Source organism: Hemitrygon akajei, chromosome 3 (assembly GCF_048418815.1).
Source record: "Hemitrygon akajei chromosome 3, sHemAka1.3, whole genome shotgun sequence".
NCBI classification, from domain to species: Eukaryota; Metazoa; Chordata; class Chondrichthyes; order Myliobatiformes; family Dasyatidae; genus Hemitrygon; species Hemitrygon akajei.
Window position 1 is genome coordinate 192,655,574 of NC_133126.1, and position 14,241 is coordinate 192,669,814.

Genomic DNA, 14,241 nt, shown 5'->3' on the forward strand with positions numbered 1-14,241 from the left:
TTATTATATATAAATGTTTACCACAGATTTGGGATCCAAATTGACTTCACAGCTGCGAAGTCAATGCAGAAATTAGACTAAGTTAGAGATGCTCAAGAAAGGATTCACCAGGATATTGCCAAGTCTGGTAAAAGGACAGAATGATAGGCTAGGATGGTTTATCTTGTAGAGAAAGAGGATGCGGGAAATCATAAACATAAGAGATACTATAGATGCTGGAAATGCAGAGTCACTAACAATCACACACACACACACACACACACACACACACACACACACACACACACACACACACACACACACACACACACACACACACACACACACACACACACACACACACACACACACACACACACACACACACACACACAGCAGGTCAGGCTTCATCTACAATGAGGATAAAAAAAGAAGGGGATGTTTCAGAGCAAGACACTTCATCAGGATTGACTCTAGACACACCTCTTCACTCTACAACGTCTCCAATTTTAGTTTCATCTGCAAATTTACTAATTATTTTACATTCCGATCAGTAATGTAGATGACAAACAACAATGAATCCAGGACCAACCCCTTGGGGCAAACCATTAGCCACCGACCTCCAGTTTGAGAAACATCCTTCAACCTTCACCTTGTTTCCTGTCAACCTTGTATCATTGATGCTGGAATGTGTGGCAACACTTGTGGGCTGTCCCCAGCATATCCTGAGGTTGTGTGAATAGTTAACCCAACCACATATTACACTGTATATTTCAATGTCTATGTGAGAAATAAATCAAAGTGAATCCGGACAATTCGGTATCCAGTTTGTCAACTCTCCTTGGAAGCCATGTGATCTAATCTTTCAGAGCGCACTACCGCACAGAATCTTATCAAAAGTCTTACTGAAATCCATACACACTACATCTACCAACTTCCCCTCATCAACCTTCCTCATCACTTAAAATTCAATCAAATCCATAAGCCAAGATTCTTACTCATGAAACCATGTTGGCTATGTCAAAGCAACCCATGCCTTTCAAAACAGAAGAAATATCTATTCCCTGGAATGCTTTCTAGCATCTTACTTGAAACAGGTGTTAGGCTAAGAGGTTTAATTATCTGCTCTGTACTTACAGTGTTGCTGAAATATGATCACAACATTTGCTATCTTCCAGTCTTCCAGCTCCTCACCAGAAACTAGCAATGTTGCATATATCTCAGCAAGGACTTGTGCAATTTCCTCACTGGCTTTCCAATGTATTCTTGAGAGCTGACTTTATTCAAACCTTGAGATTTTCTTACCTTCATATATCTTAACACATGCAACAATTCTCTAACTATAATATGATCATAAGACACAGGAGCAGAATTAGGCCAGTCGGCCCATAGAGTCTGCTCTACCATTCTATCATGGTGGGTTTATTATCCCCCTCAACCCCATTCTCCTGCCTTCTCCTTGTAGCCTTTGACACACATACTAATCAAAAAATTATCAACATTCACTTTAAAATTACCCTATGACTGACCTTCATAGTTTCCTGTGCCAATGAATTCCATTGATTTTCCACCCCCTGGCTAAATAAATTCCTCCTTATCTCTGTTCTAAAGGAACAATCTTGTGTTCTGAAACTCTGCTCTCTGCTGCTCCGTTATGGGAAACATCCTCTCCATCTAGACCTTTCAATGTTCGATAAGCTTCAATGAGATTCCACCTCGTTATTCTTAACTCCAGTGAATACAGGCCCAGAGCCATCAAAAGCTCCTCATATGTCAACTCTTTCATTCCGGAATCATTCTTGTGAACCTTCTCTGGACCTTCTCCAATGCCATCATTTCTTAGATAAGGGATTCCAAAATGCTCGCCATATTCCAAGAGCAGTCTAAATAATGCTTTATAAATCCTCAGCATTACATGAACTTTGCCAGATGCCCAAGTCTTCTCATCTTTCACACTGGTAAAAACAGAGCAACTTTGAGAGTTCTGTCCATCTCCAGCAGTTGCATAGATAGATTTTTATATTGGTCTTTAAGGGGCCTTACTTTCTTCACTCTTTTTCTCTAAATATACTAAAATGTCCCATAGGATTCTCCTTAGTTTTATAGGGCACGAAACCTACATTAAAAGAGTACAGCACAGGAACAGGCCCTATAGCCCACAATGTTGTGCAGAAACAATTAAATGAGTAATCAAATGGTCAACTGCACTATTCTTCTCAACCCACACAATGTCCATTTCCTTTTGTTTCCCTCACGTTCACAAGACTATCTGAATGTCTCTTAAAAGTCCCTAATGTATCTGCCTCTAACACCACACCAGACAGGGTACTGCAGGCATCAACCTCTTCATGTAAAAAAATTGCCCCTCACATCTCCTTCGAAATTACCCCTGCTAAGCTGGTTAAAAAGATACTGTCTGTCTATTCGTGCCTCTCATATCTTATACACATCTATCAGATCTCCCCTCAGCTTCTGCCACTCCAGAGAAAACAATCTAGATTTGTCCAAACTCTCATCTTAGCACATGGCCTCCAACCTAGATTTTCTCTGCTAAAACCACTTCTTGCCCACCTCTTGGCCCTCTTAATTTGCTTCTTGAGTGTATTCCATCACCTACCACATATCCTCAGTAATTCACTGGTCCCACAGACCCATTCCTCCTTTATCTTGACCAAAGTTACAATATCCCTTGACATCCAGGCTTCTCAACTCCCTTATTAAAGAATAATAAGGTAGCTTTAATAGTGCATTTATTATAATAATAATAATAGAGATTGTAGTATAATTGAGTTTAATGATGTTTTAAGAAGTTAAATGCTAATGGGTGAGGGGGAAGCAGATGTACTACAGCTGCATGAAGGCCCTGATTACATCACAATGGAAGCATTACAATCAAGGACATATTAACCTTGGAGGGAGTGCTGCACTGATTTACCAGAATGAACCATAACTCCAAGGATTAAATTATAAGGAGTGATTACTTACTCAAACCCATCGCCCTTACTGGGGCATAGGGTGACAGCAGCAACTTGCCTGAGCCCTCTGTCCTGGGCCAATCACTTGAAGATCCTTTCTCTCCCAGGGATGATGACTTTGTAGCTTCTGCCGGTGTTTCTGTAGCTCTGTGTTTTTATGGAATTGGGCTGCCAGCTTCATGCCCAACCCTACTCCTTACACAGCCTGACCTGAAGTTAGCGGAATTAGAGATTGGAGAAATCAAATGGTTATTTTATGTAATTTCAAAGATTCAGTTGAGGTTTTGAAGAGAGATTATTTCCTCTGCTTGGGGAGTCTAGGGTCAGTGGCCTTATTTCAGTAGAATATTCAGGCCTTTCAGGAGTGATTTATAAACATTTCTGCTGACACAAATGCTTGGAACTCTCCTTCAGCAAGCCAATTGTTAACCTTAAATCTGGGATTAGTGAGGTTTGTTGCAAACATATGTGAGTTAGCAGGGGACATTGCAGGAATATGGAGATCAGCCATGATCCCAAAGGTCATTGGGGGGGGAGGGTAGGTAGGTGGTTATTAAATGATCTGCTCCTATTGAAGCTCTAGTCCCATTGCTGCCTTTCTGCAAATTGGCTGCAGCATTACCTGCATCATGATGGTGACTACACCACGTATCTGACACTCAACTGTTTACTGCTTTGGGACTACCAGAGAGCAAGAATGTAGTTCTGTGAATGCAAGTCTTTTGTACAAATTCTTTGTTGCTAGTGACTTAGAATGTCAACTTTTGTAGTGTTGACAAGAGTTGTTTCACTACTGTTCGCTTCACCATAGTCAGACCATCGTAGTGAAGGATTCCTGCATCCACATTATCAGATGAGATAAGTGGTTAATATTGGGATTTCTGTTAGAAACAGCGTCACAGCTACCCAGGTGCTCATATATTAGACTAAAGACAAAGGAGCAGAATTTGGCTGTTCGGCCCATCAAGTCTAATCCACCATTCTGTTATGGCAGATTTATTGTCCCACTCAATCCCATTCTCCTGCCTTCTGCCCATAACCTTTCACAACATTGCTAATCAAGAACCTATATACCTAATGACATGACCTCCATATTCATCTGTGGCAATGAATTCCACAGATTCAACACTCTTTGCTAAAGAAATTCCATAAGACCATTAAGACCATAAGATTTAGGAGCAGGAGTAGGCCATTCGGCCCATCGAAACTGCTCCGCCAATCAATCATGAGCTGATCCACTTCATCCATTCATCCCCACTCCCCTGCTTTTACCCCATATCCTTTGATGCTCTGGCTAATCAAGAACCTATCCATCTCTGCCTTAAATACACCCAGTGACTTGGCCTCCACAGCTGCTCGTGGCATCAAATTCTACAGATTTACCACCCTCTGATTAAAGTAATTTCTCTGCATATCAGTTCTAAATGGACGTCCTTCAATCTTGAAGTCATGCCCTCTTGTCCTAAAATCCCCTACCTTGGGAAGTAACTTTGCCATATCTAATCTGTTCAGGCCTTTTAACATTTGGAATGTTTCCAAGAGATCCACCCTCATTCTCCTGAACTCCAGGGAATACAGCCCAAGAGCTGCCAGACATTCCTCATATGGTAACCCTCTGATTCCTGGAATCATTCTCATGAATCTTCTCTGAACCCACTCCAATGTCAGTATTTCATCTAAATTAACCATATAACCATATAACAATTACAGCACAGAAACAGGCCATCTCAGCTCTTCTAGTCCATGCTCAATGCTTACTCTCACCTAGTCCCACCTACCTGCACTCAGCCCATAACCCTCCATTCCTTTCCTGTCCATATACCTATCCAATTTTTAAAAAATGACAAAATCGAACCTGCCTATACCACTTCTACTGGAAGCTCGTTCCTTACAGCTACCACTCTCTGAGTAAAGAAGTTCCCCCTTGTGTTACCTCTAAACTTTTGCCCCTTAACTCTCAACTCATGTCCTCTTGTTTGAATTTCCCCTACTGTCAATGGAAAAAGCCTATCCACGTCAACTCTATCTATCCCCCTCATAATCTTAAATACATCTATCAAGTCCCCCCTCAATCTTCTACGCTCCAAAGAATGAAGTCCTAACTTGTTCAACATTTCTCTGTAACTTAGGTGCTGAAACCCAGGTAACATTCTAGTAAATCTCTTTCGTACTCTCTCTATATTGTTGACACCTTTCCTATAATTCGGTGACCAGAACTGTACACAATACTCCAAATTTGGCCTCACCAATGCCTTGTACAATTTTAACATTACATTCCAATTCCTATACTCAATGCTCTGATTTATAAAGCATCTAAATTAAGGAGCCCAAACTGCACACAATACTCCAAGTGTGGTCTCACGAGTGCCTTATAGAGCCTTAACATCACATCTCAACTCTTATATTCTATACCTCTAGAAATGAATGCCAACATTGCATTTGCCTTCTTCACAACCGACTGAACCTGCAGGTTAACCTTTAGGGTATCTTGCACAAGGACTCCCAAGTCTCTTTGCATCTCTACATTTTGAATTCTCTCCCCATCTAAATAATCGTCTGCCCGTTTATTTCTTCCACCAAAGTGCATGACCAAACACTTTCCAACATTGTATTTCATTTGCCACTCCTTTGCCCATTCCCCAAAACTATCTAAGTCTCTCTGCAGCTCACTGTTTCCTCAACACTACCCGCTCCTTCAACTATCTTTGTATCATTGGCAAATTTAGCCAAAAATCCCTTAATACCGTAGTCCAAATCATTGACATACTTTCCCCCTTATCACTGTTCTGAAGAGTGATCCTTGTATTTCGATACTGTGCCCTCTGCTCCTAGACTCTCCTACTATAGAAAACATTCCCTCCATGTCCACATTAATCAGTAGCTGATTTTGAAAGATGATAATCAAAAGAAACTTCAGTAAAGCTAACCTTCAATCAAATGGCCTCCAATATTCTAGCAAAAAAATTGCATATCAAGTCAAATCTGAATATTTCAAAAACCCAGCACAAATCTGACAGCCCAAATGGCCTCCTTTGGTGCCACATGGTTTCTGTCACTACCTGGACTGGGTAAAACATGAATCCTACTCCTTCTCTACATATCCGATATACAGAGATAGTCTTCAGTCTGGTCACCGTATCTACTCTTCACCCTCAGAATCAGAATCGGAATCAGGTTTGCTCTTACTGACATATGTCATGAAATTTATAGTTTTGTGGCAGCAGTACCTTGCATTACTGTACATAAATAAACCAAAAATCGCAATTATTTATATACTCTATGTACTGTATACACACACATATACAAATATGTGGTATGTAACTACATTTATTATATATATAGGATAATATGCAATCATGTTATGCTGTATTTTATATATATAATTGTAATTTATACTATGTTTTATGTCTTGTACTGTATATAAATGTCAGTTTTAATATCATGATCATTATGTGCTGTGTCTTATGACATGGACGATCACCGTCCATGACCATGATTGTTCCTGGCAAATTTTTCTTCAGAAGTGGTTCACCATTGCCTTCTTCTGGGCAATGTCTTTCCAAGGCAGACAACCCCAGCCATAATCAGTACTCCTCAGAGATTGTCTGCCTGGTGTCAGGGATTGCGTAACCAGGAATAGTGATATGCACCAGCTGCTCATATGACCATCCATCACCTGCTCACAATATCCTGATCGGGGTTAAGAAGGTGCTACACCTTGCCCAAGGCTGGCCTGCAGGCTAGCGGAAGGTATGAGCACCGTGCACCTCCTTTCGTTGAGAGATATCTCCACCTGTCTACCCACAGTTTTAATAAATATTATTAATATTGTAATTTATACTATGTTACTATATGGTGGAAGTTGTTCCTAAAAACTCTCCCTTTAAGTAAGTGATCATAGGAAACTATAATACAGTGACTGACATTCTTAAATGTGAATAAAACAAAAATGAAGAATTATAGATCAAAAGAAATGACTGCCAGAAATCTCAAAAGAATAAAAAGACTGGACAAGCACAGCATTTCAGTCAAGTTCTTGGGGTAACTATTCAATTCCTGAGCAATTGGAGAAGGTCTCGTCACACTGATATCCAATAAGATTTGCAACAAAACATTACCCAAACTCTCTCTATCAAATGTTAAATTATCAGCTGAATATTTTTAGGAGATTTTGCTCTCACTGAAGAATTAATAGCATAAGGTGAAACTCCAATTTGCTTTGGTAGAGGGAGTAGATTTTCTTGAGGGTGATTTTATGTTGAAAGCTTTGTCATGTGAAATTATCGAGTCTGTCACATTCTACAGCATAGAAATGAGGTCGGTTAGATAAGTCCATCACCCCTACTGGGGCATAGGCCATTGAAAGCAACTTGCCAAAGTCCTCTGCCCTAGGACAGCCTTTCAAGTTGTCCCCAGGTGAAGCACATCATCTTGGTGTCAGCTTCAAGGTCATGTCTCCTGATGTTCTTTGACTGAAGGCTCTTTCACTTTTCCTGGACCTCGATGATTGAAGCTTTATCAACCATGCGGCTTTCACCGCATGACCTCATACGTCTTCTAGGAGAAGATCATTCCCCTTGCAGTGTTGAGGACTTTGAAGCTTCTGTTGGTTCTGTAGCTTTGGCTTTTTATGGGATGGGGTTGCTAGCCCCATGCACAACCCTCCTTTGGTTGTCAGGCTTGGGGCCAACCATGCTGGAATTGCAAACTTGTTGTTTTCTTGCTGCTGTTTAACGTGCCAAGAAAAGCTTACGGAAAGTTCAAAACTAGATAATGATAAGGATCTAGAAGATTATAAGGCTAGCAGAAAGGATCTTAAGAATGAAATTAAGAGAGCCAGAAGGGGCCATGAGAAGGCCTTGTCGAGCAGGATTAAGGAAAACCCCAAGGCATTCCACAAGTATGTGAAGTGCAAGTTGATAAGACAAGAGAGAAAAGAACCAATCAAGTGTGACAGTAGAACATTGTGTATGGAACCGGAGAGGACAGCAGAGATAATTAATGAATACTTCACTTCAGTATTCACTACAGAAAAGGATCTTGCCGATTGTACGAATGACTTACAGCGGATTGAAAAGCTTGATAATATAGACATTAAGAAAGCGGACGTGCTGGAGCTTTTGGAAAGCATCAAGTTGGAAGAGTCTCCGTGACCAGATGGGATGTACCCTAGGCTACTGTGGGATATGAGGGAAGAGATTGCTGAGCCTCCGGCAATGATCTTTGCATCATCAATGGGGACGGGAGAGGTTCCAGAGGATTGGAAGTTCGCGGATGTTGTTTCCTTATTCAAGAAAGCGAGTAGAGATTGCCCAGGAAATTGAGTTTTACTTCAGTGGTTGGTAAGTTGATGGAAAAGATACTGAGAAGCAGGATTTATGAAAATTTGGAGAGACATAATATGATCAGAAATAGCATGTTTTTGTCAAAGGCAGCTCGTGCCTTACGTGCCTGATTGAATTTTTTGAGGATGTGACTCAACACATTGATGAAGGTAGAGCAATAGATGCAGTTTATATGGATTTCAGCAAGACACTTGATAAGGTACCCCATGCAAGTTTTTATTGAGGAAGTAAGGAGGCATGGGATTCAAGGGGACTTTGCTTTGTGGATCCAGAATTGGCTTATCCACAGAAGGCAAAGAGTGGTTGTAGATGGGTCATATTCTGCATGGAGGTCAGTGATCAGTGGTGTGCCTCAGGGGTCTGTTCTGAAACCTTTTCTCTTTGTAGTTTTATAAATGACCTGGATGAGGAAGTGGAGGGATGGGTTAGTAAATTTGCTGATAACACAAAGGTTGGGGGTCTTGTGGATAGTGTGGAGGGCTTTCAGAGGTTACAGAGGGACATCGATAGGATGCAAAACTTGGCTGAGAAGTGGCAGATGGAGTTCAACCCAGATAAGTGTGAAGTGGTTCATTTTGGTAGATCAAATATGATGGTAAAATATAGTATTAATGGTAAGACTTGGCAGTGTGGAGGATCAGAGGGATCTTGGGGTCCGAGTCCATAGGACTCTCAAAGCCAGTGCATAGGTTGACTCTGTGGTTAAGTAGGCATACGGAGCACTGGCCTTCATCAAATGTGGGATTGAGTTTAGGAGCCAAGAGGTAATGTTACAGCTATATAGGACCCTGGTCAGACCCCACTTGGAATACTGTGCTCAGTTCTTGTCACCTCACTACAGGAAGGATGTGGAGACTATAGGACGAGTGCAGAGGAGATTTACAAGGATGTACCCTGGATTGGGGAGCATGCCTTATGAGAATAGGTTGAGTGAATTCGGCCTTTTCTCCTTGAAGCAGCAGAGATGACCTGATGGAGGTGTACAAGATGATGAGAGGCATTGGTTGTGTGGATAGTCAGAGGCTCTTTCCCAGGGCTGAAATAGCTAGCACGAGAGAGCACAGTTTTAAGGTGCTTGGAAGTAGGTATAGAGGAGATGTCAGGGGTAAGTTATTTACGCAGACAGTGGTGAGTACGTGGAATGGGCTGCTGGCAACAGTGGTGGAGGTGGTTACGGTAGGGTCTTTTAAGAGACTTAAGAGACAGTGAGCATCGAAAATAGAGGGCTATGGTAACCCTAAGTAATTTCTAAAAGTAAGTATGTTTTTGGTACAGCATTCTTGGCCAAAGGGCCTGTATTGTGCTGTAGGTTTTCTATGTTTCTATGTTCTATGTTTCAACACAAAGTGCCTCTCTGAACTACCAATGCACAGGTTTGAGTCCTTTAACAAGTAAAATCCACTTCCAAATCATGCAGACCTGTTACCTGTTATTTGCTATTGGTCATTAAGAGCTGATATGAGAACATCAGAGTTTATCATGTCAAGAAATGGTATTGCAATTCAGTTTGTGGGCAATGTACAGAGAATATTTCTGGATCATTGGGACCTCTTTTGGGACAGGCATGACCTGTACAAAAAGAATGGGTTGCACTTGAATCCCCTTCAAGGAGAAAAGGCCGAATTCACTCAACCTATTCTCATGAGGTTTGCAAAGTGTATTGGGGAAAGTTTAAACTAGAATTGCTGGGGGGTGGGAACTGAACTGTAGAGATGAAGGAAGAGGCGGTTGGCTCATAAATACAGAAAGCTTGGAGACAGTGCAACAGGGACGATAGGCAAGTGATAGAGAAGGGACATGCTCAGACTGACGGTTTGAGATGTGTCTATTTTAATGCAAGGAGTATTATGAACAAAGTGGATGAGCTTAGAGCATGAATCAGTACTTGGAGCTATGATGTTGTCACTATTACAGGAACTTGGATGCCTCAGGAATGGTTACTTCAAGGGCCAGGCTTTAGATATTTCAGAAAGGACAAGGAGAGAGGCACAACAGGCATGGGGGCATGGAACTGTTATTCAGAGATAGTGTCACGCTGCAGAAAAAGATGAAGTCATGGAGGGATTGTCTACAGAGTCTCTATGGGTGGAGCTTAGGAACAGAAAGGGGTCAATAACTCTACTGTGTTTTTTATCGACCACTCAATAGTAACAGGGACATCAAGGAGCAGATAGGGAGATAGTTTCTGGAAAGGTGTAATAGGAGGGAGATTTTAATTTCCCAAATATTGATTGGCATCTCCCTAGAACAAGGGGTTTAGATGGGGTGGAGTTTGTTAGGTGTGTTCAGAAAGGTATTTTGGCACAACATGTAGATAAGCCTACAAGAGGAGAGGCTGCACTTGATCTGGTATTGGGAAATGAACCTGGTCAGGTGTCAGGTCTCTCAGTGGGAGAGCATTTTGGAGATAGTGATCACAATTCTATCTCTTTACCATGGCATTGGAGAGGGATAGGAACAGATAAGTTATGAAAGCGTTCAATTGGAGTAAGGGGGAATATGAGGCTATCAGGCAGGAACTTGGAAGCATAAATTGGAAACAGTTGTTCTCAGGGAAATGTACAGAAGAAATGTGGCAACTGTTCAGGGGATATTTGTGTGGAGTTTTCCAATGAGATAGGGAAAGGATGGTAGCCTACAGGAACCATGGTTACAATGGCTGTTGTAAATCTAGTCAAAGAAGAAAAGAAGAGCTTACAAAAGGTTCAAACCACTAGGTAATGATAGAGATCTAGAAGGAGCTTAAGGAGAGCCAGAAGGGGCCATGAGAAGGCCTCGGCGGACGGGATTTAGGAAAACCCTAAGGCATTCTATAAGTATGTGAAGAGCAAGAGGATAAGATGTGAAAGAACAGGACCAATCAAGTGTGGCAGTGGGAAAGTGTGTACGGAACCGGAGGAGATAGCAGAGGTACTTAATGAATGCTTTGCTTCAGTATTCACTACGGAAATGATCTTGGTGATTGTAGGGATCACTTACAGTGGACTGAAAAGCTTGAGCATGTAGATATTAAGAAAGGGGATGTGCTGGAACTTTTGGAAAGCATCAAGTTGGATAAGTCACCGGGACTGGAGGAGATGTAGCCCAGGCTACTGTGGGAGGCGAGGGAGGAGATTGCTGAGTCTCTTTGCATCACCAGTGGGGACAGGAGAGGTTCCAGAAGATTGGAGGTTTGCGGATGTTGTTCCCTTATCCAAGGAAGGGTGTAGAAATAGCCCAAGAAATTATAGACCTGTGAGTCTTACTTCAGTAGTTGGTAAGCTGATGGAGAAGATCCTGAGGGGCAAGATTTATGAACATTTGGAGAGACATAATATGATTAGGAATAGTCTTTGTGAAAAGAAGGTCCTGATTGAATTTTTTGAGGATGTGATTAAACACATTGATGAAGTAGATGTAGTGTATATGGATTTCAGTGAGGCATTTGACAAGGTACCCCATGCAATGCCTATTAAGAAAGTAAGAAGGCATGGGATCCAAGGGGACATTGTTTATGGATCCAGAACTGGCTTGCTTACAGAAGACAAAGAGTTGTTGTAGATGGGTCATATTCTGCATGCTGGTCGGTGACCAGTGTTGTGCCTCAGGGATCTATTCTAGGACCCCTACTCTTCGTAATTTTTATAAATGACCTGGATGAGGAAGTGGAGGGATGGGTTAGTAAATTTGCTGATGACACAAAGGTTGGGTGCGTTGTGGATAGTGTGGAGGGCTGTCAGAGGTTTCAGCGGGTCATTGATAGGATGCAAAACTGTGCTGAGAAGTGGCAGATGGAGTTCAACCCAGTTAAGTGTGAGGTGCACCCTTCACTGACTTCACCCTTCACTCTCGACTTCACTGCACCCTGTTCCAATTCCAACCTAACTCCTTCCAAACGCTCTGCTCTCCGCTCCCTCCGCACCAATCCCAACCTCACTATAAAACCTGCTGATAGGGGGGGAGCTGTTGTTGTCTGGCGTACTGACCTCTACCTGGCTGAGGCACAGCGACAGCTCTCTGATACCTCCTCTTATTTATCCCTTGATCGTGACTCCACTAAGGAACACCAGGCCATTGTCTCCTATACCATCACCAACCTTATCAGCTCTGGGGATCTCCCATCCACTGCCAACAACCTCATAGTTCCCACACCCCACACTTCCTGTTTCTACCTCCTACCCAAGATCCACAAACCTGCCTGTCCAGGTAGACCTATTGTCTCAGCTTGCTCCTGCCCCACTGAACTCATTTCTGCATACCTTGACACTGTCTTGTTCCCCCTTGTTCAATCTCTTCCCACATATGTTCGTGACACTTCTCATGCTTTGAATTTTTTCAATGATTTTAAGTTCCCTCGCCCCCACCGTCTTATTTTCACCATGGACGTCCAGTCCCTATATACCTCCATCCCCCACCGAGATGGTCTTGAAGCTCTTCGCTTCTTTTTGGATTCCAGACCTAACCAATTCCCCTCTACCACCACTCTCCTCCGTCTCGCGGAATTAGTTCTTATTCTCAATAATTTCTCCTTTGGCTCCTCCCACTTCCTCCAAACCAAGGGTGTAGCTATGTGCACCCATATGGGTCCCAGTTATGCCTGCCTTTTTGTTGGCTTTGTGGAACAGTCCATGTTCCAAGTCTATACGGGTATCCGTCCCCCTCTTTTCCTTCGCTACATCGACGACTGCATTGGCGCTGCGTCCTGCACACATGCTGAGCTCGTTGACTTCATTAACTTTGCCTCCAACTTTCACCCTGCCCTCAAATTTACCTGGTCCATTTCCGACACCTCCCTCCCCTTTCTTGATCTTTCTGTCTCCATCTCTGGAGATGGCTTATCTACTGATATCTACTTTAAGCCTACAGACTCTCACAGCTACCTGGACTATTCCTCTTCCCACCCTGTCTCTTGCAAAAATGCTATCCTCTTTCCACAATTCCTCCATCTCCGCCGCATCTGCTCTCAGGATGAGGCTTTTCATTCCAGGATGAAGGAGATGTCTTCCTTTTTTAAACAAAGTGTCTTCCCTTCTTCCACCATCAACTCTACTCTCAAACGCATCTCTCCCATATCCCGCACATCTGCCCTCACCCCATCCGCCCGCCACCCCACACGGGATAGGGTTTCCCTTATCCTCACTTACCACCCCACCAGCCTCCAGGTCCACCGTATAATTCTCCATAAATTCCGTCACCTCCAATGGGATCCCACTACCAAGCACATCTTTCCCTCCCCCCCCCTTTCTGCTTTCTGCAGGGATCGCTCCCTACGCGACTCCCTTGTCCACTCATTTCCCCCATCCCTTCCCACCGATCTCCCTCCTGGCACTTATCCTTGCAAGCGGAACAAGTGCTACACCTGCCCTTACACTTCCTCCCTCACCACCATTCAGGGCCCCAGACAGTCCTTCCAGGTGAGGCGACACTTCACCTGTGAGTTGGCTGGTGTGGTATACTGCATCCGGTGCTCCTGGTGTGGCCTTTTATATATTGGTGAGACCCGATGCAGACTGGGAGACCGTTTCCCTGAACACCTACGCTCGGTCTGCCAGAGAAAGCAGGATCTCCCAATGGCCACACATTTTAATTCCATGTCCCATTCCCATTCTGATATGTCTATCCATGGCCTCCTCTACTGTCAAAATGAATCCAAACTCAGGTTGGAGGAACAACACCTTATATACCGGCTGGGTAGCCTCCAACCTGATGGCATGAACATTGACTTCTCTAACTTCCGTTAATGCCCCTCTTCCCCTTCTTACCCCATCCCTGACATATTTAGTTGTTTGCCTGTTCTCCATCTCCCTCTGGTGCTTGCCTCACCTCCTTTCTTTCTCCCGAGGCCTCCCATCCCATGATCCTTTCCCTTCTCTCGCTTGGTATCACTTTCGACAATCACCTTTCCAGCTCTTAGCTTCATCCCAACCCCTCCGGTCTTCTCCCGTCATTTCGCATTTCCCCCT